Source organism: Mesoplodon mirus (assembly GCF_964341445.2).
Source record: "Mesoplodon mirus genome assembly, chromosome: 19".
Classification (NCBI taxonomy): Eukaryota; Metazoa; Chordata; class Mammalia; order Artiodactyla; family Ziphiidae; genus Mesoplodon; species Mesoplodon mirus.
In genome coordinates this window covers 29,795,766-29,822,328 of record NC_138995.1, presented here as the reverse complement: position 1 = coordinate 29,822,328, position 26,563 = coordinate 29,795,766, and positions in this window count along the sequence as shown.

The window sequence follows — 26,563 nt, the reverse complement described above, 5'->3', positions numbered from 1 at the left end:
GGAAGTCCGGCCTTGGAACCCACCATCCACTACCCACAGGTTGCTCTTACGGCTGACACCCTTCTCGGGCTCTCTCTGCAGGCAGACAGTCCCTTTAACAGAAGACAAAGCTGAGGGTCAACGTGGGGAAATGGCTTGACAAAACTTGTAGGACCCAGAACACTAACAGACTCTAGGGTCCACGGAGCTGGCTTTAGCTTTCTGTCCCACTGGGTGGACAGACCCCTCTCTGAGCCATCTGCTGACCCCTCCCCAAGGCCTCTGTGTGGGATTCAAGTCAGGAAGGTCAGTCTGGATTTCTCATTTTTCCCACGATGACCCCTCTTTTCCCACCCTCTCACTATCTTGCAGAGATGGATACAATGTCCGTTGAGAACGCGCCTCCTTATTTCGGGGAGAAGCTGAACAGGTTTATATTTACACAAATAAAACCCGAGTTAGGCAGAAACACAAAGTTGTTTTGTTATTATGTGGGATTTCAAATCGGTATAAAGGGTGCCTACCCCTGCCAGGTAACCACAGGGTCAGGCTGTGTCGATTAATTAGATTACTGCCTCTCAGCTCCAAGAGGCCCTTCCATCCTCAGCTTTGTGACGCAGGCGCTGGGGCTCTGCAAGCCACACTTCTGGCTCCATGTTAGCTCTGCCAATAGGGTCGCTAGAGGGAGACTGCAAGGCTGGAGGAGGAGGAAGGGACTGGCTCCTTCCGGATTACTTCCTGTCCGCTAGTGGTCCATGCGAGCATCATCCAGGGATGCTTCTTCACCCTGGCTGCAGCAGTTCCCTTCCCAGGCAATGGCTGAGCCCAGTTTACAATTTTTCTAATTCTTGTAGAACCAGCCCCTCGGAGATACCAGCACCAGGTGACAGTACCCCCTTTCCAGCAGGCTGGATCCTTGACGTCTGGAGGCCCTCCCCCAGAGACACTAACTCCAGCCAACTGGTGTCCCCTCCTCAGAGATCTAGATCCCAGGCCCAAAGGGCTCCCCTTCTAAGCTTCTAAATGTTAATAATTCCAATCTCCTCCCTTTGTTTTCCTGGCTCTAGGGCTGGCAGTCATTTCCTGCAGTTGCAAACTCCATGAAAACTTAGTCTTCTTTTTACGTTTTCAGTTCTCTAATACCTGGTTAATAATTCTTTATATTAAATTCTTTCTGTTCAAATGTCTGGAGTGGTTTCTGTTTCCTAACTGGATCCTGACTGAGACATATCCCTGAGGCCTTTATTTTCCCTTCATCTCCACCAGGAGCTCAGTCTCAACCCCCATCCATGTCTCTGTCTTGGTACAGCTAAATCCTCTCCACTCTTCTGAGTCTTGGTGCCACTTCCTCCAGGAAGACCTCTGGGTTCTCCAGCAGTGAGGTATCTCTCCCTGCTGTGAGCTTTCTGACACTTTCCTTGTATTAGGGCACCAACTACTTCCTACTGTGTGTCCTAGGGGCTGGTGTACAGGTCTCACATACATTATTTTCCCAGGCTCCCAGGAGAAGGGAGTTGAGGGAAGGAAAAGATGAGACAGCTCCATGGTGCACTTTGGAAAAAGATAGAGTCATTTAAGATGGCTTTCAAAGAATTTCTAAGTGCAGTGCAAGGTATAAAGCTTCTCTCAATCTCCCCAGGCAACCTAGAGTAGAATGCACATGATTCATCAGTGCTTTGCAGATGTCTCTGTGATGGGCTTTGCTTTGTGGATGCAATGACATTTAAGACTTCCTTGTAGGGGAGCACTGAGGAGAGAACGTGGCTGCCTCAAACACATAGCTGACCCAGTTTCAATGAGATGTACGTGTGCACAAACATACACCTTGAGGCCCATGTGCCCATCTGCACACTGTAGACACAGCCACGTGCATGTACACTGGCGCCAGCAAACAGCTATGCAAGACCACATCGTATAAGTACTCACAGTGCACTTGAGCACCTCTGCACACATGCTGCCACACACCTACGTGTGTGTGCATAATTATCCACAAGCACACACATGTACAATGTATGCACACCATAAACCTTTAAAACTTCACAAAGCACGGATGAATACACACATGCACCATGCACACATACAAGTGCCCTGTGCAGGGTCACATGTGTGTACAACCACACACATTCACACATGCACATGTGCACATTTGTACAATCAGATGCCTGCCACACATACTACACAGGCACACACAGGCATCCTGTATGCATGCACGAACACCTCACGTGCAGGTATGAGCTGATACAAACGCATACCCTGCATATGCCCACACGCATGTCTGCATATGCTGTATATGCAGAAATAACCCCGCAGGTTTGCTTACGCACACACACATATAGCACATTAATCACACATGCACTGCGCAGGCATGCCCACATGAATATGTAATCTCACACATACCCACACACACCTTGTATGCAGAGGCAAATGCACCACATTTGCACAAGTGTGCATGCATGTCTGCATAGCCAGACACTGCAGGTACACATGATCAGAATTCACATATGTGCACACATGCACGTGGATCACGGCACCTGTGCACACAGTGCACAAATGGAACATACGTGCATGCATAACCACACACACACAGCACATATGCACACGCACACCCAAATGCATGGTGTACGTACGCTTAAGCGTACCTGCACGCTTAACCACCCGAACATGCGTGCACGCAGGCAAGCGCACACATACACACACACACACACACACACACACACACACAGGCCAGCCCTCGCGGGCCCTTCCGCCAGCCCTGCCGCGCCCGCCTATAATTGCTCTCAGCTCCGGAGTCTGGCAAATCGCTCTTGCTGGGCGGCGGCTGCCGCCCCTGATTAATCCCAGCTTTTCCCGCGCCCTGAGCGCCGACGCCCCCGAACTGCGGCCCGGCCGGCCCAGCCCCAGCCCAGGCTCGTAATCAAAATGTAGATTTCCGCGCCGGGCACCTGTTTGCAGGGCTGCGCCTCCTCCCGCTGCCGTGTTTTATCTCCGCGCGGCGGTGAATAATTCATGGCCCCGGGTCTGCTTTGCAGTCAAACGCGCTGCTTTCTGTCCGGCGCCGCCGCCGCCGCCGCCGGCCGCCGGCCGCTGTGATTTATTATTTACTAACGCGCGGCCGCGCCGTGTAAGGTGAGCATTGTGGCTGCTCGCAGAACTGTTACAATCTGGCCTCGTTAGTGGCCTTTCTTGCTGCCTCTCCAAACAGCGGCCCCGCTTATTGATTTTCCCGCGGAACCTCTGCCATGAAATCCCACCGCTGCTGCTCTCAAAGCTGTTGCTATAAAGTCAGACTTGGCCCTTCTTCTCGAGAACAAGAACTCGTGTTTGGATGCGCTTTCTTCTTTTATCTATTGTGTCTTCTCCTCTGCCGACGCGTCCCCCATTAGTGCGTCCCCCTCGGCTCCCTCCTTTCCTGGCGACGATTTCGCACCCCGCAGAGGGGATGAGGGTTTTTCTTACGACCGCGGCAGGCGCGTGGGGGGAAGGCGGAGGGGCTTTCATGGTGGCAGCAGAGACTGGGCCGGCCTGGGAAACGAAGTTTTCCTGCCTTGAAAGTTTTCTAACGCAGAGAGGCTGATCCGGGTAGAGGATGGGCCGGCTGGTCAGGCTACTATCCCTGTGACAGTGAAGACAGGGTCTCAGGGCGGCTCGTAAGAAGAAAAGGCCAGAACAGGGAGGGGCTTGGGCTGCCCACTGTGTGCCAGGCACTTGGTGGGACTTCCTGATTTATTTAATCCTCAGAACAGTCGCACAAAGAAAGTGTGAGACCTGATTTATGCACAGGAAGTCTCAGGGATAGGAAGAGGCGGCTCTGGGATTTGAACCCCAGGCCCACGGAGGCCACAACCTGCTAGACTTCTTTCTCCTAAGCCACTCTACCCCAGGGCTAGGTCATATCAGGGCCAGACTCCGGTGTGGCCCGGGAGGGACCTCAGCATCCCAGGTCCTCAGCATCCATTCCCATGGCCTAGGGAAGCCCCTCTGTCGTGGCGGAGCCACCCAGCCATAATTCACTTCCCTTGCATTGCCACCAGACCTGAAATTCCAACATGATAGCCACCCTTCTCAATTACGGGACCATGGGTCTAAAAATCCTTATGGTTCTGTAAGGGGAGAAGCTGGGATGACCCACTTGGGTGTACCTGACCAGAGCAGGTCTAAAGTTTCCTTAAATAAGCACTTCACATCTTGCAGCTTGGCAGGGGATGTACCATGGGGGCAGCACCCAGAGCTGGCAGGGGATCCTGGAGATTTGACCCGCTGGGGGTTCAAGGTCAACCTCACCCACTCATGCTCTCCACGGCCCCTTTACCATGACAAGGAAAAGGTGCTAATGTTTGGTGTGCTTAAGAAACATCAAGAAGGCTAGTGCGGCTGGTGTAATCACAAGCATCCTTCTAAGACGGAGGCAGAGGGAAACACAACTACAGAAGAAGAAGAAAGTGATGTGTCCACAGAGCAAGGGGAGAAAAGGCACAGTGATGTGAGCCAAATTCATGGGCCAAGGGGGCCAAGTGGCTTCCAGAAGCTAGAAAAGACAAGGAAATGATTCTCTCCTGGACCCTCAAGAAGGAACCAGCCTGGAGACACCACCTTGACCTTAGCCCAGTGAAACTGACTTTGGACTTCTGGTCTCCAGAACCATAAAAGAATACATTCATGAGGGTGTAGGCCACTAAGTTTGTGGTGAGTTGCTACAACAGCAATAGGAAAGTCATACAGCTCCAAGTGTGACCAGACCACTCCTCTGCTCAAAGCCCTTCCATGGCTCTCCAGTGCAGAGCCAAAGCCAGGGCGTCCACAAGGCCTGGTGTGCTGTGTGTTCCTGTTCCCTCCTGGCCTCACCTTTGAGTCCCAGCTGCCAGCCTCACTCACTCTGCTCCAGCCACACGGGCCTCCCTGCTGTTCCTCAAGCACACCAGCTACCTTTTTCCACCAGGGTCTTTGCACTTGGCTGTTCCCTCCACCTGGACACTCCTTCCCACATATCCACCTTCCCACCTCTGTCTCCTCCTTCAGGCCTCTGATCAGATGTCACCTTCTCAACGAGGCCTACTGTGTCTACCCCACTTAAAATTACAGGGCTCATCCCCTCTTCACCCCACTCACTCCTGATCCCCTGGGCCTTGTTTTGATTTTTTTTCTTTTATATCATAATGTGTCATCTTCTATAATTTACTTATCATATTTGTTTTTCAGCAGAGACTATGTCATCGATTTCATTATCTCCAGCATTTAACACAGTATATGAAATCTGTTAAATGGTCAAAATTAGAGTGGGGGGGCTTCCCTGGTGGCGCAGTGATTGAGAGTCCGCCTGCCGATGCAGGGGACATGGGTTCGTGCCCCAGTCCGGGAGGATCCCACATACCGCGGAGCGGCTGGGCCCGTGAGCCATGGCTGCTGAGCCTACGCGTCTGGAGCCTGTGCTCTGCAACGGGAGAGGCCACAACAGTGAGAGGCCTGCATACCGCAAAATAAATAAATAAATAAATAAATAGAGGGGATTTGAGTGAAGTTGATACCAAAATGATTTCTGGAAATGTATGAGGACACGAGAGGAATAGGGAGGTAAAATGGATCTTTGGAAAGTGATGAATTGGAGAATTTCTTCAACATATTAAAATTGCCTATAGTATAACAGTAAATTTTATTCAATTTAACAAACTTGGAAAATTTGGATGTGTATGCCCTTTTGTTTCCTTTCATTCTTTCCTCCTTCCTTCCTTTCTCTTTTTCTCTCTTTCTCTCTTTCTATCATAATTTTTTGAATTGTCTATCTCTTCCACTAAAACGTAAGTTCCATGAGAGCAGGAATTTCTGTCTGATTCAGTGCTGTATTCCCAACACCTAGGCCTCGCACATAGTAGATATTCAATAAATATTTGTTGCATAGATGGATGAGGGAATTTCTCCCTCTGGCACTGTCATCCCACTGGTTGCACTCTGAAGAGTCTAGGAAGGCAAAGCTCTGACACTCTCCCATGAACTACCACTACCCTCTGCGCTTCAGCTCCTGATGGGCTCCAGCAATTCCCCATGACATAGAGAGAAAACCTGAGTCTTGACTCATTCAGCTGACAGTGGAAGAGTTAATGCCAAGGATCAAGGAAGGGCTGGGGTTGCAGCCCAGTTCCTGTCTGGCCAGGATAGCTCACAATCCAGGGGAAGGGAAGATCAGACCAGAAGTCCACCCACTGTGCTTTGGAGTGGGGACCTTCCCCTAAGCCACACTGGGCAACACTCCCCTCAGGGCCCTGGGTAGGAACAGGGGACATCGGGCGAGCAGAGCCCCTGCCCAGCATTGTTGTTCATTCTTCCTACACGTACTGATCGCCTCCCATGTGCCAGATCCCAAGCTGTGTGTGGGCTGAGGTGGTAGACCAGCCCAGGGCTCCTCAACCTCGGTGCCACTAACATTTCCTACCAGATAATTCTTTGCCGTGTGTTGTCTTATCCTTTGTAGCATGTTTAGCAGCATCTCTGACCTCTATCCACTAGATGCCAGGAGTACCTTCCCCACCCCCACCCTAAGTTGGGACAACCAAAAATGTCTCCAGTCATTGCCAAGTGTTACCTGGGGGAAAAATGCCCTGGTTGAGAACCACTGGGCTAGACGCTCAGGCATCTTGCGGTCCAGTCAGGGAGCCAGTGAAGAAAATAGCCAATGACAATACAGTATGATGATTGTAATGGAGGAATGCAGGATTTTGCCTAAGGCTGGTCCAAGCTCTGCTCACACACTCCAGTGATGGGGAGCTCATTACCTACAGAGGGCTTATCTTTCCTCAATCCATCACCATCTTGGTCTGAAACCCGCTCCCTGTGGCTCCCATCATTAGATCTGTTGGTGACTCCAAACAACCATGTCTGCTCTCTTTTATATGCAAAGAATTGCCTGAGTGTTGGTTGAATTGACGTAGGTCCCTGGGGAACTTCTCAGGCTCCCAATATCTCCATGGACATCCCCATCCCTTCATGACCCTGGAGATCTAGAAGAGACTTTTGCAATCATTCAACCTCATGCCCATGTCACAGATATGTCGCTGGGGTCTCAACAGAGAAGAGGTCCGCTTGAGGTCACACAGAACACTAGCAACACCGGTAAGATTGGAATCCCATGATCAGTTCTGTGTTCATGCTTCTTACCTTCTCTATTGACCCCAATTCCCATGTTTTCCTTCCTTCCCAGAATATGCCAGGGACATGTAGGGTGGGTGAAGAGGGCCAGGACTGTGTGTCAAAGCCTGAGTCCCTGCCCTACCCCTCTGTCATGCCAGAGACATAAAAATGGCCTCAGCCCATGTAGCCCAGATCCTTCAGTAACGTCCTTCCTCCAGACTCAGGTGGCTTTCCTGTTATTTGAGTATGAAACTCTTAAACTAAAAGAATAAGCCATTAGATAAGAAAGCAAGCTTTTTAAAAAGATAAATATTAACTCTATCGACAACTAAAATAAAAGAAAGGACCTTAGCCCCAGCATACCAGATGAGTCAGATGTGAGTAATATTTTCAAAGTAATCATAATGTGAATATTTAACGCTATTTTAACCAAATCTATATTGGGAGGCTGGGGGAAGGGAAAAGGTGTGCAGGTGAAGGTGGAGAATCTTTTGTAAGAAACCTAAGCTCTCAGATTTCACCACCATGGGTCAAAACAGATACCTAAAAATGAACAGATTAAAAAATAGCTAAAGACTTCCACTTCCAGCCAAAATGGAATCGCAAGAACTAGATTTAACAATGATAAAAATCCACCTCAAACAATGATAAAACTGGACAAAATATATGAAGCAATGGTTTTTAAGACATTACACGTGACTTAATGAAGGACACAGATCCCTGAGAGATGGACAGCAAATAAGGTAAGCCTACAGCCCAGCTTACTGCCTAGAGAGAGTTTCTAGGCCATGGCATAGGGAGAGGAAACCCAGGTGAGACAGGGTGGATTCCCTGGGTGAGGAGATGGAGTGAAGAATATAGGGAGACCAGGCAGCTGAAGTGTATAGGGAAGAGTACAGGAAGGGAGGGAGCTGCACAGAGACCTGCAGACAGTCCCCTGGAGGAGTCACAGGGTGCTGATCAACACAGGCATGCGAGGAAGCTTCCTGAGGTGGGGAAAGAACCACCCAGAAGGATTAAAGAGCATAGTATTTGGCATTCACACAGGGCCTGCAGTGATACCTATTCCCACCAGCCAGAGTGGAAACCCCTCATAACTCAGAGGATGGAGTAGCGTATTCAGAAGGGTCTTGCCTCAACAGCAGGGAATAATGAGCCCTAGACTAAACACTTCTCTGATCCTGCCAGAGACAAAGAAGTTCGTTTCATAAAGATAATGGGGTCTATTCATCAAGAGGATATAGTAATCCTAAACATTTATGCACTTAATAACTGAGCTTCCAAATACACGAAGCAAAATCTGATGGAGGGGCTTCCCTGGTGGCGCAGTGGTTGGGAGTCCGCCTGCTGATGCAGCGGACACGGGTTCGTGCCCTGGTTCGGGAGGATCCCACATGCCACGGAGTGGCTGGGCCTGTGAGCCACGGCCACTGAGCTTGCGCATCCGGAGGCTGTGCTCCACAACAGGAGAGGCCACAACAGTGAGAGGCCCGGGTACCACAAAAAAAAAACACACACAAAAAAACCTGATGGAATTGCAAGGAAAAACAGATAAATCCACAATTACAGTTGGAAATTTCAATGTCCTTTTTTCAATAATTAATAGAGGAAGTAGACAGAAAATCAGTAAGGCTATACAAGATTTGTACAGGAGTATCAATCAACTTGACCTGATTGGCATTTACAGAACACCCCACCCAACAATAGTGGGACACACATTCTTCACAAGTGCACACAGAACATTTACCAAGATAGACCATATTCTGGGCCATAAAACAAGTCTCAATAAATTTAAACAGATTCAAAATATGTTCTCTGACCATATGGAATTACGTTTGAACTCAATCACAGAAAAATATGTGGAAAACCTCCAAATATTTGGAAACTAAATGACACACTTCTAAATAAACCATGGGTCAAAGAAGAAATCAAAGGAAAATTAGATTTTTCTGAAATGAATATAAATAAAAAACCAAAATATAAAAGTGCATGAGATACATCTAAAAAGTATAAAGGGAAATTTAGAGCACTAAACATGCATATTACAAAAGAGTAAGAGTCTACACCAATGACATCCACTTCCATCTTAAGAAACTAGGAAAAAATAAACAAAAGGAGCAAATTGAAACCAAAGTAAGCAGGGAAAAAAAAGAACAATAAAGATCAAAGTGAAAATCAAGGAAATAGAAAGCTGAAAACAATGGAGTAAATTACTGATACTAAAAGATGGTATTTTGAGATCAAAAAAATTAATAAATCATTAACCAGGTTGACCTAGATAAAGAGAAGACACAGATTATCAGTACGAGCATTGAGAGAGGTGAAATCACTATAGGTTCTACAGATATTTAAAAGATAATAAGGGACTATTATGACAAGTTTATACCAATAAATTCAATAGCTTTCATCAAATAAACAAATTCTTGGGAAAAAAACTACAAAGCTCATTCAAAAACAAATGGATATTCTGAATAGCCAAATTTATTAAAGAAATTAAATTTTAGTACAGATAAAATCTCCTCATAAAGAAAACTCTAAGCCAAGAAGTCTTCACTGATGAATTCCACTAAGTATTTAATAAAGAAATAATACCAATTCTATAAAAACTGTACCAGAAAATTGAAGAGGATGAACTATTTCCCAACTTTCATAGACCAGCATTACCCTGATACCAAAACCAGACAGCGACATTACTTGAAAACTACAAACCAATATCCCTCTTGAATATGGAGGCAAAACTTCTTAACAACATTTTAGCAATTTGCATCCAACAATTTATAAAAAGATACTACATCATGACCAAGTAGGGGTTATCCCATGAATGCAAGGTTGGTTTAACATTTGAGAATCACTCCATGCAATTCACTATATTAACAAACTGAAAACAAAAAACATGTATGGATATTTCAAAAGATACATGCAAGGCATTCAACAAAATCCAATATTGAGTCTTGATTTTTTAAAAATTGCAGCAAACTATGAATAGAAGGAAACTACCTTTATGTGATAAAGGCTTATATGACAACCCACAGGTAACATCATACTTAATGGTGAAACACTGATTGTTTTCCCTCTGAGATCAAGAACAAGATCAGCATGTCCACTCTTCCCATTTCTATTTAATATTGTTCTAGAAGGTCTAGCCAGTGTAATAAGGCAAGAAAAACAACTTAAAAACACCCATATCGGGAAAGAAAAAATAAAACTGTCTTTGTTCGTGGATGACATGATTGTCCATGATTGTCTAATCATGAAAATCCAATGGCATCTACAAAAACACTACCAGATTTAATAAGCAAATGTAATAAGGTTGCAATATTCAAGATCCCTATACCAAAATCAATCATATTTCTATATGCTATCACTGAATAATTGAAAATTGGAATAAAATATACCATGTACTAGAAAATATGAAATACTTAAGAATAAATCTGACAAAAGATGTGCAAGATCTGTGCCCCCAAAACTACAAAACACTGATGAAAGGTGTTAAAAGACCTCAATAAATGGAGAGATATATCATATTCACGCATTGGAAAGTTCAACATTGTTACAATAACAATTCTTCCCAAATTGATCTACCAATTTGATGCAGTCTCAATCAGAAGGAAGGTTTCTTTTTGGAAATTGACAAGCTGATTCTGAATTTCATATAGAAACGCAAAAGACCTGGAATAGCCAAAACACTTTTGAAAATGAAGATCAAAGTGGGAGGACTAATGCTATCTGACATCAAGTAATCAATATGATAATCAATACAGTGTGGTATTGGTGTTAAGACAGACAAAAAGATCAATGAAACAGACCAGAGAGTGTACAAATAGACCCACACATATATAGACAAACAATTTTCAACAAAGGTACAAAGAGAAATCAAGGAGGAAAGGACAGTCTTTTTAACAAATGATGGAGAATAATTGGATATCCATATGCAAATAATTGAGTCTTGATCCATACTTCTCCATAAGTATAAAAATTAATCACAGACCTCAAAATGGATCATAAACATAAAATATAAAACTTAAAACTATAGAATTATAGAAAAAAAGGGGGGGAAGCTTTGTGACCTTGGCTTAAGGTATAGATTTCTTGGAAAAGGCATCAAAAACATGCTCCATAAAAGATCAATTGAGCATCATCAAAATTAAGGACTTCCACTCTTTGAAAGGTACTGTTTAGAGAATGAAAAGGCAAGCCACAGACTGTGAGAAAATATTTGCAAATCCTCTGATAAAGGACTTGTATCCAGAATATGTAAAGAACACTCAAAACTTAATAATAGGAACATGGAAAACCCAACTTAAAAATGAGCCAATGATTTGAACAAATACTTTACTAAAGAAAATTTATAGATAGCAAATAAGCACATGAAAACATCATGAAACATCATTAGTCATTAGGTAAATGAAAATTAACACCACAATGAGATACCACTAACTCCTATTAGATACACAGCTGTTACAATGGCTTAAAAAGACTAAGCATGCCAGTGCTGGCGAGAGTAGAAAACAGCTTGGACTCTCATACACTGCTGATGGGAAAGTAAAATGGCTTGACCATTTGGAAAAGAGTTCGGTAGTTTCTTTAAAAAGTTATACCTAGGCATATCATATCATGGAATTATTCCACTCCTAGGTATTCGTCCAAGAGAAATAAAGGCATTTGTACATAGGTGCCCATAGCAGCTTTATTTATAATTACTGAAAACTGGAAGCAGTCTCAATGTCCAACAAGTTAATGGATAAACAGTCATATATCCATAAGATGGTACACAACTCAGCAGTAAAACTTGTTAATTGCTTGTTACTGCAACAACATGGACAAATCTCAAAATAATTATGCTAAATGCAAGAAGCCAAACAAAAAAGAGTACATATGGTGTGATTCTATTTGTATACAATTTTAGAAAATGCAAACAATTGGCAGTCACAGAAAGATCATGGGTGACTTGGGGATGAGCGGGAAAGGGGAGTTAGGGAGACAAGAGAGGGGTGGCCAAGGAGCAAGAGGAAATCTGGGGAGATGATGGACAGGCTCATTATCTTGACTAGTGATGGTTTCATGGGTATAAGCACATGTCAAAGTTTATCAAATTATGTACTGTAAATATGTACAGTTTATGGTATGTCAATTATATCCCAAGAAAGCTGTTAAATTGAAAAATAGCTGAATATTATATAGAAGTATGGTAAATAGTAGAAGAAAGAATTTGAAGAGCTGAAAGAGGATGCTTTGGGGGAGTGGGAATTGCAGGTGAGGAAAGGGGAGGGAGACGCAGAAGACTCCTGTTTTTCACTAAACCTCATAAAATCATCTGCCTTTAAAAGCCACATATATTTATTACACTGATACTTTTTCTTAATTAAAAAAAAAATAAAGTCACACACACATACCCCTCCTTTCTGAAGCAGGCCGGTCCCCCAAAGAGGTTAAGCCTGTGTTATTCCTCCTCTGGGCCGTCTGCAGCTGTGCCTGTGTTTGTTTGCCCCTGAGTGACATATTCATCCAGATCACTGTCCACCAGACTCTGGACAGGGAAGCAGCACTAAAGGACAGGGGTTTGGTGTTGTGTGGAGAGCAGGAGCCTGGAAGGACCTGGAAAGATCTTTCTGGGGCTCTGCAGAGTCCCACATTAGAGGCTTACCAAAGAAAGTCAAGGGCAAGGCAGAAATGATGGCATCCCAGAGAGTGGGCATAGAGAAAACGGCAGGATCCCAGGAAGCCAGGGGATCAGAGGTGCAGGGATCCCAGGAAGCACAAGGGGCTGGGCCTGTGCCCCCTGGCCCCAGCTTATGGGAAAGCCCTGTCCCCTCCCTAGGGGTGCTTGCCCTGGTCTACAGGCCACTGCCAAGCCCCGACACTTAGTAGGGTAGCACAAGGATTGGCTCTGGGCTCCAAACTGCCTGGATTCAAATCCCATCTCTGTCCCTCCCTGGCCGTGTGATGGACTTTACCGCTCCATCGTTTAATTTCCCCCTCCATAAAATGGGGCTACTTACAATGCACGACTCACAGGGGTGCTTGTAAGGACAGGCTGAACCAATGCGTATAAAGGTCTCTGAGCAGCTGCCTGGTCAGAGACAGGACCCAGGAAGCCTTGTTGTTTCCATGAACCATTTCCCAGATGCACCCAGAAACAGAACCCTGGCTTCGAATCCCAGCTCAGCCACTTTGTACCTGGTGAGCTGGGGCAAGTTCCTTTGCCAACTTGAGCTCCATTTTCTTACCCATAAAATGAAGGTTATAATAGCCACCCTAGAGGGTTGTTGGGAGGGTGGAATGAACTAAACTGCTTTGAACAGCAGCTGGCACTGAGTGAGGGTTCAGCCAATGAGGACCACAGTGATTTTCCCATCACTAGCTTCTCCTCTGGGGTTTGGTCCCCTCATCTCCTCCCTGTGCTCCACCCCAAGTCCACTGTCTATCTTTACACCCCACCCCCAAACTTATTTTAGTCGTTGAAATTTATAAAGAGCTCTCAATTCAGGTCTCAGGAAGCATGGCTTGATGGAAAGACCTTGAACTTTTAAGTGAGACTGTGTGACCTTTGGCAAGTTACTTAACCTCTCTGGACCTCACCTTCTTCATCTCTACAGGAGACATAATTATGCCACCTACATCACGGGGCTGCTGTGACCATCAAGTGAGATGATATGTGTAAAATGCCTAGCACACAGTAGGCATTCAATGGACACGAGTTTCTCCCCTGCCCCCTCTTTGTCTCCCTCTCCTCCGCAAAGGCAGTGACCCAATCTGATTCCATAGCACAGTGCCTGGTCTGCAGTGGATCCCCAAGAAGTGTTTTCCAGGTGAGTTATTCACTGAATGAATAGTGATGCCTAGGAGAGAGGCCACCCAGATTTGTCCCCCAGCAGGCCCGCCCGAGTGGCTGACAAATCTATTATAGATGCCTCACACCTCAATAAATATTTCAATGCAAATAAATAAAGGATACCACGGGCCTCTCAGCGAGCAGCTCCTCGCAGCTCACTGCACACAATCCCTGATTCCTGCCCAAAGTCAGGGTGTCCCCTGGGATCCTTCACTGGCTCTAGCCGGACACCATGTGTACCAACATGGGGGCACAAAGAAACAAGTAAGCTGGTTCCTGGCAAAGGGGAGGTCTCTTCTCACTTTGGGGTGGCCTGGGGGACACTGGGGAAGCCAAGCTTCTGTAGCTTGGCTACACTCAAGAGACCTCCACCAGCTCATCTCTGAGGAGTGAAAGGGATTCTGTCTCCCTGTATCCAGCCTGGTCTGTGCCAGGACAAATGGCAACTGAAGGTCTCTTCAAAGGAGTTGATTAGGTGGTGAATCAGGGGTCACCTTCCAGGCTAATCTGTAATTCTATCCTACCTTTCCTTCCCAAAGAAGAAGGTCTGAGCCTCACAGCCATTTGACTCATTCATTCATCCATTCATTCATTCATTCATTCACATGTTCAAAGAAGGTTATGAGCACCTGCCATGTGCCAGGGGCTAGAAACATGGTGTGGATAAGGTAGCCAAGTTCCCCCTTGTGGGAGACAGAATTCTAAGCTGGCAGCCAGGATTCCTACCCCCTGCATACGTGGTCTGTATAATGCCCTCCCCTTGAACATGGGCAGACCTTGAGAATAGGATGGGATTTCACTCTGTGATCAGGTTTTATTATATGGCAAAGGTGAAGGGATTTTTTTCAGATGTAATTAAAGTCTCAAATCAGTGGATTTTTAGTTAATTTTGAGTTAATCAAAAGGGAGATTATCCTGGTGGGCCTGACTGAATCAGGTGAAAAGTCTTTAAAAGAGTGACTGGGCCCTTCTTGAAGAGAAAGAATTTCTCCTCTGCTTTGAAGAAGTAAGCTGCCGTGTGTGGGAGGGGCTACGAAAAGGCCATGTGACAGGGAACTGTGGGAGACCACTTGAAGCTGCGAGTATCCCCTGATTACCCCCTCCCCAACCCCTAGCTGACAGCCAGCGAAAAAGCAAGGACCTCAGGCCCACAACTTCAAGCATCTGAGTCCGGCCAACAACCAACGGCATCGTGGAGCCTGCTCGCCGTCTTAAATGCAGACTTGTGAGACCCTGGGCGGAGGACCAGCTAGGCTGTGCCCGGTCTCCATACCCAGGGAAACTATGAGGTAACAAGTGTGTGTTGTTTTAAGCTGCTGAGTTTGTGGTAACTTTTAAAGTGGTGATAGATAATTAATACATGGCTCTTGTGGTTCTCAGAGTCTGGTGGGGCTGACAGACGACTCCAGCCTAGTAGGGCTGGAACCAGCATTGGGATGAGCCAGGAGGCTGTGGATGTTCCAGTGCAGTCCTGGCAGAGGAGCTGTGGGGGGTCAGGAAGGCTCTGGAGGGGACGAGGGGGAGGAGGAGATGGGAAGGAAGAAGGGGAGGGGAGAGAATGGGAGGAGAAAGTGGATTTCAGGTGGATGGAGCAGCAGGTCCAAAGGCCCGCGTTAAGCAGTTCGGCTGGTGGCTGATAGAATAGGAGGAGGCGAGGAGGGGGCATCAGCAGAGCCTGATGGCGAGGGGCTTCGGAGGCCACGCTCAGACACTGGGACTTTATCCTGGAGGGCATAAATCTGCCTCTGGGTGGAGGGCAGATTGAAGGAGGCCAATGGTAGAGACCGAGAGACCAGTTAGGAGGCTGCTGCCAGCCCAGGAGAGAGAGGAGGGGGTGAGGGCCAGGCAGGTGGCAGTGGAAGGTGAGAAGTGGACGTTTTTGAAAAGTATTCAGCAGGGGGAATGCATTGCATCGGATGATGACATACGCGGCCATAAGGAAGGGACAAGATACCAGGAAGACAGCCCGTTTCCAGGGTGGATGGTGGTGCCATTTGCTGAGATGGGAAAGTTGAGGAAGGGACAAGTTGCAGGGAAGAGGAGGTAATATCAGGAACAATAGAAAAATCCATGTAACATTTACTCTGATCCAGGGCTGTTCTAAGGTGCTTTACCGACATGAAGTCATTAATCCTCCCTACAACGTAATGAGCCAGGTACTGTCATTATTCCCACTTTACAGATGGAGAAAGTGAGGCACAGAGTGGTTAAGCACCTGGCTCAAGGCTGCACAGCCAGCAAGTGTCAGGGCCAGGATCTGAATACAGCCAGTCTGGCTCCAGAGTTTGTGGTCTGGACCACTTCGCATTGTTCCGCTTGTGATGTGTTGAGTTGAAGTGGTTGTAGGACAGAAGCCTGGTTGGTGCTGCCAGGTGAGCAGCGGGACATACAAGCCTGAGGCTTAGATGAGGGGTCTTAGCCTCTACTGAAGGTCTAGAAAAGGTTAGTGGGTCCATGGGAGTCCATGCTGGTGTCCAGAAGGAGAGGGTTCAGTGGACGGAAGAGAGGGGAGGGGAGAACAGAGCAAAAGAAAGGACCAAGCCCTGAGGAACTTCGATGATTGGGGCCTGGGCTGAAAAAGAAGTACCTTGAAGGATACTGAGAAGGATCAGCCAGAGAAGTGGGGACACCACAAAGCAAGGTGTCAGGGAAGGGCATGCTTGAGGGAGAACCTAGCGATTAACACTGTCACATGCCATCAAGGCTCCAAACCAACTAAGGACTAATGTACTTATTAGATTTAGGAACAAAAAAGGCACTTCCAGGTGACCTTGGAGAGAGCAGTGGCCATGACAGGAGAAGCCAGAGGCCGTGACACCTGCAGCTGCCACGTGGAGAATGAAAGCCTGGCCCTGAACATCAGGAGCCCTGGGTTCAGGGCCCAGCTGCATCCCTGACTTGCTGAGTGTCTTTGTATAAGTCACTGTCCCTCTCTGGGTCTCAGTTTCCTCATCTATAGAATGGGCTTGGGGGATGGACTCCATGACCTGTGGCAGCTCTCCCAGCCTCACAATGGTGTCAAAGACAGGTCTGATCAGAAGTCCTGGAACAATGTACAGAAATGGGAGAATAGTCCCACCTGATGTGTCCCCAGAGGCCGGACAACGAAACCGAGACAAGGAAGATGTAGGGACCTCAAACTGGGGATAGGTGTCTCACAGAGTGGGTGATAACTGTGTCTTATAGAGTGGCAACTCCTGGGGAGCAGCTGGGAGTGTTGGCAGAGGAAACAGACAGACAGACATAGACAGCACCAAGACGACCAGCTAAGTGTCTCAGGAAAGGACAGACCAGAGGAGGGGGAACTCCACAAGGGGGCATCACAGTAGGGCTGCTGGAGGAAGTGGCATCTCAGCTGGACCTGAAGCAATAGGGAAGGTTTCATTGGGCACATGGGAGATGAGATTCCTGCTTGAGGCTCAGCATGGGCAAAGGCCCTGGGGTAGAACCTCGAGTGTGTCAATCTCCTGGGCTAGGCTAGTGTACATCTTAGACCCAGGCACCATGTTTATCCTCTATCTGCTGTTCTGGGCCCAAAGATGAATGTTTAATGGACATTGCAAGGGATCAAGAAAGGCCAGTTTCCTGGAGGTTAGTCACACTGGTACCAGCAGATGTGTGGGGTGGACCCGGGGAGGTTCGGCCAGGCCAGGGCTGGGCAGGTGGAAGGAAGGAAGGTGGGTGCATCCTTCAGGGCTCTTCAATTATAGGGAGAGAAGAAGCCTGAGCTTTGGGACAGTGGAGCACATTTAAGAACAGTGACTCTCATTCTGTCTCTCAGCCTTGCTCCACTCTGTGCTGGCCTCACCCATTGGCAGGCTCTCCCCATGGGTAACAAGGTGACAGCCACGAGGGGTTTCTGAACCTCAGTGCACAAAGAGGGCCTTTTCCCCTTTTCCCTTTTCTGGGGTCATGGGACCTGGCTTGAGACGTGTTAATCCAACAAGGACCACATGGAGATGGGTAGGGTCGGGTACTTCTTCAAAAAGAACAGAGGTACCCAGAGAAGAGGGAACAGATGCAGAACCCCACAAAGAACGGCCATCCACACAGGGGGCCGTTGCTAGTCCTCCCAGCAGCCAAAAGAGCCTTGCTCGATATGTCTTTAGCACAGTGATTCGCAGCCTTAGTCCCCTCTCTACCCACCGAAACTCTGTGCCTTGGCTGTCTTTATGCCTTTATGTATTGCAGTCCCTGGAAGTCCCTCCAGAGGTTTCTCCCCTACAGCTCTTTGCTTTGCTGCCTGAAATTCAATCCTTCATACTGAACAACTGGAATAGCGATAGTGGTTTATACTTGATGTAAACACATCTAACCCTAGGAGGTAGGTACTATCTATTATTATCCTCATTTTACAGATGAGGAAACTGAGGCACAGAGAGGCCAAGAACCTTGTCTAAGGTACACAGCTAGTAAGTGGCAGAGCTGGGATTCCAACCTTGATAGTCTGGCCCAGAGTTCATGCTCTTAACCACCACACCACAGCTCCTCTCATCAGTGTTTATAGAACAAGGTACTAAGGTACTATCTGCACGTAAGGACCTATGGATAGACTATCTACCATGTTTTAAATTTCCCATCTAGGAGGAGATAAATCACCATGGGCCCACGGGAAAGACTCATCCATCCACCCATCCACCCATGCATCCATGCATCCATCCAGCTATCCATGAATCCATCCATCCATTTATCCTTTCTCCCTCCTTCTCTCTATCCTTCCCTTTCATTCTCCCTCCCTCTCTTCTCTCCTTTCTTCCACTGAAAGACTGTTTGCTATGACTTTCCTGCATGTCAGGCACCCAGAGTGGGTGCCCAGAATGGGGTCAGAGGCCTGGGGGTGGCCCGGACGGGAAAAGGTGCAGACCTCCCCTCGTCTGAGTAGGCCCCAAGTTAACACATCTTATCAGACTCCAGTCTACAACTCAAAGCAAAAAAACAGCCAAAACCTCAGCATGGAAGCAATTTCTAGGAACCGGGACTAGTCTTTCCGTAAGTCTGTACCTGTCAAATTGGACAGACAGACAGAGGCTGTGACTTCGAACAGATGCAATTATGAGCTGCGCCAACAACCCATCTTGCACACTTCCGGAAACAGAGTGAGATCTCGGGCGTGAATTATTTAAACCCTAATTAACATAGCTCTGCATGTCTTTTTTGGGGGGCGCACTCAGAACACACAGCATTGTTATCGTGGAAGAAAAGAGAGAATGAAATATTGATGGGGGTCGGCTTTGTTCTCTGCTCAGCAAGAGCGGGCTGGTTGTAGGAAGCAGATTCCCGCCGTTGCTGCAGCTTTAATTAGGAAGGTCGGTGGCTTCTCCGGCGTCTTGGATTCCTTTAATTTCCACAGAGGGAAGCGGCTTCTGAATTTTATTGAACACAGTTGAATTTTTATTTTCAAAAATCAAAACAGAAACAGTTCTTGGCATCTGTTATGAGCGCTGGGTGTTATTTGCTCTTTAGAGATAAAGTTGTTTTTATACGGGGAGAGAGAGCCAGGGAAAACGGGGCCTGAGATTTGTCCTGGGAAAGATACTCGACTGGGAGATGGTAGTCAGCAGAAAAATAAACCTCCACTCGACCCAGCTCGGCCCGGGCTCCCCGGCACTCTGGCTGGCCTGAGAAATCCACTTGACAATGAACAGTGCGAGCTGAGTTTGAGGTAGTTAACTCTTGGGGCACTGGAGTCTGATCTGGTTCCAGAAGTTTCTGGCACAGGAAATCAAGTGGAGTGAGGTCACTGAGGCCCTAGGGATGGGAGGGAGACCAGGGCGGACCCCTTGGGAGGAAGGGGAACCGGGGAACGGGAGAGCTGAAAGGAAGGAACCTGGGGTGGGGGGAACAGGACAGAATATAGGTGCCGGAGAGGAGGGACCCTGAAAAGGAGGGTCCCCGGTGGCAATCTCAAAGGCCAGAGCAGCCTCCCAATGCTTGATCCCAGGTCCACGTGGGGTGGGAGAAGGTGCCATGGAGAAGGACTCAGGTTTAGGTGGCATCTCTCCTTCTGTTTGTCTTTTTTTGGTGGTTGGACGCTGGGTTCACTCATTAAGCAAAGGCTGCTCATGTTCTGGAAGCCAGGCACCTGGCAAGCACCAGAGGCCAGAGACACAGAGCCGTGGTTGCTGCCCACACAAGGAGACCAACAAAAGCAGCCCTGTGTGATAGAAGCTGAGGGCAGGGTGGGTTCACTCACTTCAGAAGTGATATTTGAGGAGAAGGAAGGAAGGAAGGCAGAAAGGAAGGAGGGAAGGAAGGAAAATGCATTTCAAGGTTGAAAATGATGAGGAGGATGTTCCAGGCAGAGGCCCGGCCTCTGTAAAGGCAGGGAGGGGTGAGAGGACAAATCAGAAATGTACTGGAGTTGAAGCAGAGGAAGCAGATGAAAGTGAGGTCTGTTCCGGTGACAGGGTCTCTGCGGACTCCACCTCAGGATGCAAAGCACACAAACCAGCCCTGAGCTAGAGCAGCTCTGCCTGAGCCTCAGGGAGCAGGAATGTGGGTGCAGGGCACACGCCACTCATTTAGCCCAGGCCGAGCTCTGCAGGCAGGTCCTAGTATCCTCATTTTCGTGTGAGTTGTGAGTTGCAAGGGATAAAGGTGTGGTAGCATGAAATGATGTCATTTATTTAGCTACAAGAATGTTCCGGTTGCAATTGAGCTAGGCTGGAGCGTTTACTCAACAATACGGAGCAGGCCTATTGTAGCAGACGCTGTCAGAGTTCCACCCACAGTCCCCTGGGATCCTTCTCCCACCTTGCTGCACACGGGAGGCCAGCTCTGGGTGTGCTATCTTTCCCAAGAGCCAACACCTGAGTCTTTTTGTCAGTGGGCTGCCCTCAAACTGCTGGAACACGCTTTGCCTGCATGCACAGAGACCTGGAAGCACCTGGAAAAGTACATCCTTCTACAGCAGCTTGAAGGGTGTGGGTTGAAAGGTTTTGCCTCACCTGTCCCCGAGAGGGACAACTCAAATGTATGACCCATGCGATCTCCAGCCCCAGGTCCCCTCTGTAGGACTTTGCTTGATACACACCCTCTCTTGGCCTCCTTCCCTTCCCTGTCCCACTTCTCCACTCCCTGTGGATTGTTCCCAAAAATGCTTCCTAATGCATCACTTTCACCTGACTCCATCTCAGGGTCTGCCTTGGGGAACCCAGCCTTAACACTCACCTGTGTGCCAGCCATTGCTTTCCGCCCTGGTGTCACAATGTTAAATAAGTCACACCCATGCACCCATGCACACCCACACATGACCAAGAACATGCCAAGCAATAATCTGGGTGCTGGGGATGCAGCAGAGAATGAAACCATCAAGAGCTCCTGCCTGGAGGAGCAGATACTCTCCTGGGGAAGACAGACAACACGAGCATTAAATAAATGAGGTGGACAGGAAGGGCCTCCCTGCAAAGGCAACTTTTGAGTAGATACTTAAAGGAGTTGGGAAGGAAGCAAGCCATGAAAATAACCCATGTGAGAAGTTTAAGAGTATTCCAGGGAGAGCCAACAGCAAGTGCAAAGGCCCTGAGGCAGCATAGGCTTGCAGTGTTCCAGGAATACCAAGGAGGCCAGTGTGGCAGGGGCAGAGTTCACAAAGGGGAGAATAAAGGAGATGAGAGACAGAGAGGTATGGGATGTAGATCCTGTAGGATCTCTGCATTTCATTCTACACACATTAGTTTTTGTTCTGAATGTGGTCAGAACCAGCAGAGGGTTCTGTATCTGTCTCACCCAGAGCAATTTCAACCCCTTTCAAACACCCAGGTGGGAGCTGGCCTTGAGAAGCCTCGGGGAGCTCTGCTCAGAGTGGCTTTATGAAGAATGGTGCCGTTCAGGTGCAGACTGGCCTCTCCCTGGAAGGCTTTTTGCACCAGCTGCCACAGGAGCACAGCTCTCTGCATCTTGTTACACACGTGCACACAGACATTAAAGGGATCTTAAAACACACTCTCGCTGAAGCTACTTTTTTTCTCACTTGCTTATTTATTCAACAAGCATTCACTGGGCTCCTTGACATGTGAGGTGCTACTCTGAGGCTAGGGCCACCCTGGTGAACAAGGTAAGACAGGGTGCCTGCCTGAGCAGACCTCACATTCCAGCAGTGGAAATGGATGATAAACAAATAATCCGAAAAACCTGCAAAATACATTTCAGGTAGTGCCAAGTCCCATACAGAAAAATGAAACAGGTCGGACTAGGGTTCTCAGCTAGAAAGACTTTGCCCCCAGGACACATGTTTGGAGACATTTTTGATCGTCACGACCTTTGGAGGGTGGATGCTACTGGCATCTAATGGGCAGGGTCAAGAAATGCTGCTAAATGTTCTAAAATGCACAGGAGGGCCTCCACGGCAAAGAATTATCCAGTGCAAAATATCAACAGTTCAGAGATTGAGAAACCATGGGTAGGGGAGAGAGTCACGGACAAGAGGTATTGAAACCGGGATGGTGTGGGAAGCCAGGATGATCAGGTTGCCTCCTCAGATGTTACGTCCATTCAAAGAGGTAACATTTCGGCAGAGACATGAATGAAATTGAGGAGTAAACGACAAGAGAAGAGCATTTCAGGCAGAGGAACAGCCAGTGCAAAGGTTCTGAGGGGGCAAAATACTTGATGCGTTCAAGGAACACATGTAGACATAACTCACCCTTCAGGGTATTCCGCTTTGGGAAATAGACACCTCAAGGAGCACAGGTCTCACCCTGGAATCATTTCTAGGCATTCTCCTCCAGAAAAAGCAAGGCATCCCTATTCATCAGAAGGGCAATAGCAGTTTCCACCCCACACCAGCCTCTACTTAAGCTGGGCATCTTGGTGGGAAAAGGGTACTTCCCTGTAAGACAGAACCCTTGACCCCCTGGACTTGGATCTGCAGCCCATCCCTTAGTGGGTCCAATGGCCTCACCCCAACCCTCCATTTTACAGGGTCAACTGAGCCTCAAGGAGAAGCCAGGACTTGTCCAAGGGTTTATAGAGAGCTACTGCAGGGGCTGGGGCACATGACCTCACTTCCAAGTCTGCCTCCATCTTCAGCCCTGTTTGCCAGCCACAGAGCCCAGCCAGCCCCTCTCCGATTTTGTAAACAAGCCTCAGCTCTGAGAGTCTCTTTCTCCCAGGACCCCACCCTCTTTGCTGTGACATTTCCTCTTCCCCCCTTGAGTCTGCCTACCAGGGCCCAGCCTCGCTGGAGGCTTTGATTAAATATGCACCTCCTAATCTCATCAGAGACCAGAAACATGCATATATGCAAATCAACATCTGCTCCTCTACTGAGGGAAGGATCCTCCCAGAGTGCTCTGGGGAAAGGAGACCAACCCAGTGAACTCTGAGGGCAAGGCTCCAGAACAACTGAAAGTCGCTTCAAAATCCCTGGGTCCCTGACGGAAATTCACTCTTCATGTAATTGGCAGTTATACTTGAAGGAGCAATAAAGGAGCAGCCCCAGCGTGACCCACCTCAAGCTGCATCTCCTTCCGAATCAAGCCTTTCTGTGTTACAGGAGACAGGGCCTGGGCCCTGGTCCAGGGGAGCTTGCCCCTCTGGCTGACAAGGGAAGCAGCAGCTGGCGGTCACTTCTCGGCTTTGCTGGGTGTCTTCATTGCTAACTTGAAGGCATCGGACCGCTTACCAGGAGAATTAAGGTAGATATGGATAGGGCCCATACCAGCACCTCAAAGTCTCTATGGTTTGAGACCCTGACACGCCATTTCTCACTCGTGTGACGCCGAAACGGTGGCAGGGAGTGAAGATGAGGAAAGCCCTTCCATCCTGTGGCAGCACCCGTCCCTCTGATCTCAGAGTCCTCGCCGTGGAGAATTGCAGTGCAGCTCTGTGGGCGGGGGCAGGAAGTGACACACATCACAGGATGCTCACACCCCATTGGCCAGGATGTAGTCACGTGGTCTTGCTTAGCTGCAAGGGAGGCTGGGAAATCAAGCTGGCGGTGCAGGCTGGAGCAAGAGAAGAGGGTGGATCTGAGTGCTCCAGAGCGGTCTCTGTCACAGCCCTCACACAACTGTCCCTCACACAACTTCAGCACTGAAAGGGCCCTGAAAGCACTGATTGGTTTAGGTCCTTGGGTTGTAAGCAACAGAAAGAAATTAGCATTAGGAAATTTATGGTCAGGACATGAAGGAATCACCAGCTTGGGATATGGTAGGGGAGCCTGGGGAGCAGCCAGCACAGCCATGGGGTCACAATAGGAATGGCCTGGTCATGAGGCAGGCCACCCATGTCTTCAGCCTTGTGTCACTGGTTTCGTAAACAAAGTCCCTGTGAGAACACCTGGCTGGCCACACCTAGATCCCACACCTGACCGACCTCCGTCTGCAGAGGGGAGGGGAGAGGACTGCGCTTGCCCTGTGGCTTCCACACAGCATGGTACTGCTCAGGAGTTTGTCATCCCACCCAAATTATGCCTCTGAGGGAGGCGGGTGAGTCTCCAGAAGGAAGTCAGGATGCTGACTTCAGGAGCTGGTGTACTGGGACACAAAGAGTCTGTTACTGAGATCAGAGCTCTTCCTTTGCAGGTGGGCCCACTGGGGATCAGAGAGAGGAAGTAAGAAAAGAGGCGGAACTGGATCCTGATCTTCCCACGGTTGCAGTGATCACCTTCTGTTTGGTGACAGATGGAATTGGAAGCCATTTTCCTTTTCAAAATCTTTGAGGCCCAGTCTCTCTTTCCTGAGCCTTCCGCCTTGTCAGGGTCTGAAGTCACCTTGATTCTTTCTAGAGGAAGCATGTCTGTTGGGAAATTTGATATTCAGGGGTGGCCCATGTGATGGGGCTGATGAGGAGTAGTTGTATAAGGACATAAAGGCAAAACCACCTGTGGGAGAAATCCCAAGGTATAGCTTGTAAAACTGTAAAACTGTGAAATAGCTGTAAAGCTGGCATTTGGGTAGGTGGTTAGCACCTGTGCCTCTCCAAGCTCCCCAACGCTTTGGCCATATTGTTTTGAGGAAAATGTATTTGTATATGATTATATTCCATGTGTGTGGTGGACATGAGTTGTTTTGTCTACCTGGCATCCTTGTACCCTCCTGCTGAAAATAGCACCCCAGTTTCCTTTGGGGAACTGCCCTTCCCCCACTTTCAGGCCACATGCTCACATGTGGCTGACTTGATCCCCAAGAACCCGCGTGAACATGTGGCACCAGCCTGCCCAATCAGAACACAGCAATTGGCTCAGGAGTGGGCACATAACCCAGTCTGGACCAAACAAATGGAACTTTGTAGGAGCAGTAGAGACAGACAGAGATGCTCTTTCTGTTGTAGATAAAGAACTAGGAAATCGGCCTAGAGTTGCTGATGGATATCATTCCTGCCAAAGGATGAAGCCAGTCAGAGGAAAACAGGCTAAAGATGGAGAACGGTAGCTCCCTAATGATATGGACTGAATTGTGTCCCCTCAAAAATTCATATGTTGGGGCTTCCCTGGTAGCACAGTGGTTAAGAGTCCGCCTGATGATGCAGGGGATGTGAGTTCATGCCCTGGTCCGGGAAGATCCCACATGCTATGGAGAGGCTGGGCCCGTGAGCCATGGCTGCTGAGCCTGCGCGTCCGGAGCCTGTGCTCTGCAACGGGAGAGGCCACAACAGTGAGAGGCCCACGTACCGCAAAAAAAAAAAAAAAAAAAATTCATATGTTGAAGTCCTAACACCTGGTGTGACTGTATTTGGAGTTGGGGCCTTTAAAGAGGTAATTAAATTTAAATGAGGTCACGAGTGGGGGGGGGATTCCTAACTCGATAGGACCGATGTCCATATGAGAAGAAGTAGAGACACCAGAAGTGTATATGCACAGAGGAAAAGGCCATGTGAGGACACAGCAAGAAGGAGGCCATCTGCACGCTGAGGAGAGAGACCTCAGGAGAAACCAACCCTGCCGGCCCCTTGATCATGAACTTTCAGCCTCTAGAATGGTGAGAAAATAAATTTCTCTCATTTAAGCCACGCAGTCTGTGGTATTGGCTATGGTAGCCCAAGCTGGCTAATATACCTGATGACATCATTTAACACCTAGGCCACCTGTGCCTGCCATCTGACAAAGCTTCCTCTAAACACTTCAGTCACGTGAGCTCATCAATTACCTTTTGTCTTAAGCCGGTTTGACTCCAGTTTTCTTTACTTGCAAAATGTAAATTAAGAATTCCCCGTAATTATACGATATTAACACTGGTAGTCTCAGAGTGTGGAATTCAGGGGCTCTTAGTTTCTTCTTTTATTTTACTACTCTGAATTTCATAAAATGAACTTGGATTACTTTCATAATTTAAAAAAAGTTTTATATAAAAAATATTCATGTGTTTCTGCCATGCACAGGGGCCAAAGCAATTTTTCCCTCCTATTGGCTAAGAAGGGCCCAGTAAGGGGCTTCCCTGGTGGCGCAGTGGTTAAGAATCTGCCTGCCAATGCAGGGGACACAGGTTCGGGCCCTGGTCTGGGAAGATCCCACATGCCGCGGAGCAACTAAGCCTGTGAGCCACAACTACTGAGCCTGCGCGTCTGGAGCCTGTGCTCCACAACGGGAGAGGCCGTGACAGTGAGAGGCCCGCGCACCGCGATGAAGAGTGGCCTCCGCTCGCTGCAACTGAAGAAAGCCCTCGCACAGAAACGAAGACCCAACACAGCCAA